We start from the raw sequence: 2,968 nt of genomic DNA, 5'->3' as shown, positions 1-2,968 counted from the left end.
TTAGAGTTGTCCACAGTCTGCAATGGTGATCTTGCTGGTCTTGCCATTTCTAGACCCAAAGCACTCCATGGCTTCCATGATATTCATGTCCTTTTTCACCTTGCCAAAAACCACATGCTTGTCATCCAACCACTTGGTCTTGGCAGTCCAGGCGAAAAACTGGGAACCGTTTGTGTTGGGTTCAGCATTTGCTGTGAACAAGATGCCAGGACCTGTATGCCTCAGGATGAAGTTTTCATCATCACATTCCCCCCGTAGATGGACTTGTGCCAGTGCCATTATGGTGTGTGAAGTCACCGCCTTGGCATGTAAACCCTGGAATAATTCTAGGTAAGTAGGAACTCTTACAACCAAATCCTTTCTTTCCAGTGTTCAGAGCATGAAAGTTGTCTGCTGTCTTTGGAACTCTGTGTGCAAACAGCTCAAAAAGAGATGTGACCCAAGGTCTTACCATCCATGGCCATGTGGAAGAACATGGTGGGGTTGACCGTGGCTGGCACCAGGGACTACCAGACAGCCTAAAGGTAACCATTTCTATTTAATCTCTACTATAGAACAAATCATTTCTATTTTTTTGGTATTATCAATAATGGTGATGGTACATCCTAGTTCAATTTTTGTGCCCATCATTGATTATGTTTTTAGAAGTAAATACAGGGTAGGAGGATATAAATGCTTTTAATACATATTGCCAAATTGCCCAGATACTTGTTTTTGTTACTTGTAGATATTATGGGCGATGTTTCCTATTAGCCCACATGGGTCTGGTATCCACTCTGAGAGAATTGAATCATGCCCTGAAAGCAACTTGAAACAAATTCTGATAATGTTAATGAGGTAGTTGAGAGAACTATCAGGTAGGAATGAGTGTCCAAGGGACAGGGAAACACTTTCTATGGACTGTAGTTATCTGGCCTTCTAGGATATGCTAGGTGTATTAGCTTGCTAGGGCTGCTATCACAAAGTAACACAGAAATTTATTGTCTCACAGTTCTGGATGCTAGAAGTCCAAACTCCATTCCAGTTGGCCGGGTCGGTTCATTCTGAGGGCTGTCAGGGAAGGAAGGATTTGTCTCTCTTCTCGGCTTGCAGATGGCTGTCTGCTCTCCATATTCCATCACCTCATCTTCCTCTTATGCATGTCTGTCTCTGTGACCAAATTTCCCCTTTTTATAAAGACACCAGTCATATTGGATTAAGTCCTACCCTAATGACCTCATTTTAACTTGACTATCTCTGTAAAGACCCTATGTCCAAATGAAATCACATTCTTAAGATCCCAGGGGTTGGGACTTCAATATATGATTCAACATAAGAGTGGAGGATGGGTGGGAGGGGTATACAATTCAACCCATAACAATGGATAAACCCAAATAAGGGAAAACTGGTTTTCTTGATCTCAGAAACAATGCTTTGTATGTTATGGTCACATAGATGTTAAAGCAGTTGAACATCCGATTAGGAAATAAAGATAGAAGTGAAACACTGAAGATAGTGATCTGAAACTTTTCAGTAATAACAGAAACCAAAAAACACAGGGTGCTTTAGAAGCCTTGATGCTGACTGTTTTGGGGTTTGTTTGAAGGCTGAGGTCTTGCCTCCATGTATACAGTCCTGTCACTCTTGATCATGAATTCTCAGATGAAGACTCTACCGGCTTTCCATTGGTAAAAATTTCCTGGCCATACATTTTAGACAAACCATCCTAAGTTAGCTTTCAAAATATCCCCTACTGAGGGTGTCACACAATTTTCATTTTCTTTTTCTCTTTAAACATCGAATCTCTGCATGGGCTCTTTAACCCTAAAATGGGCAGTCCATGTGTGGCTAAACCTTGTCTATAAGTAAAAGATGGGCTGGGTATTCAGTAGAGAGAAAATTCTATTTACTTTTTTGGTTTCTGTAGCCTTCTTTGCTGGGAATTATCCTGGCAGATGTGTTCTCCTTTGTGGCAGAAATATTACAGTGTGTAGGATTTATATAAGAGGCTTGTTTCACAGCAGGTTGTGCTAGCACTTAGACACTGGATTTGAAGATTAGGGACGACTTTAGTCCTGTCTTACATGAGAACCTTGTGATGTGGAATTTCTCATGGAAAGCCACACTTCAATACAATGTCACGGCATATCATCTTTGTGAGAGTATTTTCTCTTCACCAAACTGTGATTGTAACCTTTTCTCTTGGGTTGTCTGTGCCCTCTCCCTGTGTCTCAAGCTCCTAAAATAATATTTTGGGTTGTCAGAAGACTAACCACCCAGTTAAAGAGGAAAAGGAGATATTGGAATGCTTTATTCTGGCTTTGCTTTCCTGCAAGTGACAGGTTTTGTTCTCTGAGATTTACGTTATTGCTTTAGAAAATTACAGTCATTTAAATCTAAACATACTTAAAGCAAACAAAATCTAACCCCATTATGTTTCACACATATGTTAACAGTGATTCTGAATAACAGGGTCATCTCCCTCTTGACTTACACGTGTAAGTTAACTACACTTAAAGCTACACCACCTCTGGCTACAAGCTCACTAGAATTTGTAAATTGAGTAGCTTTGAGTAATGTCCTTGCTAGGATGGGAAACTCTAAAGAAAATCCAGATGTTTCAGAGGTGAACACAGGATTTTAATTGAGTTTGATTGTGTCCTAATTCACTAGTGGCAGATCCTCACAGCCATCATTTCAGGAAGCCTTTTCACAACACACATCCCTACTTAACATGCACGTGAAGTGTCCGCTGCTAAAGGCAGAGCTACATGAGTAGTATGCTGGGCCTCCATGGCACTGCCTCCCGAAAACAAAATCCACTGTCAATTTCAGAAATTTTGTGAGCCAGTTGTTAAACACAGCCAATATTAAAAATTAAATCATATAAACTTACAATTAAATAAATTATATTGAAAACAAAGATAATAAATACTGAAAACTTACCACTTGTTAATTGTTAGTACATTTTACTATGATTTATGCTCTG

The 2,968-nt window shown here is 39.8% G+C and overlaps 1 pseudogene; it reads right to left on the bottom strand.

The window, feature by feature from the left end:
• LOC105819715 lies at nt 1–1,690 on the bottom strand (annotated as a pseudogene).
• Between the last annotated feature and the right edge of the window lie 1,278 nt (nt 1,691–2,968).

Source organism: Propithecus coquereli, unplaced genomic scaffold (assembly GCF_000956105.1).
Source record: "Propithecus coquereli isolate 6110/MARCELLA unplaced genomic scaffold, Pcoq_1.0 Scaffold5, whole genome shotgun sequence".
NCBI lineage: Eukaryota > Metazoa > Chordata > Mammalia > Primates > Indriidae > Propithecus > Propithecus coquereli.
This window is presented reverse-complemented; position numbering and strand designations above follow the sequence as displayed.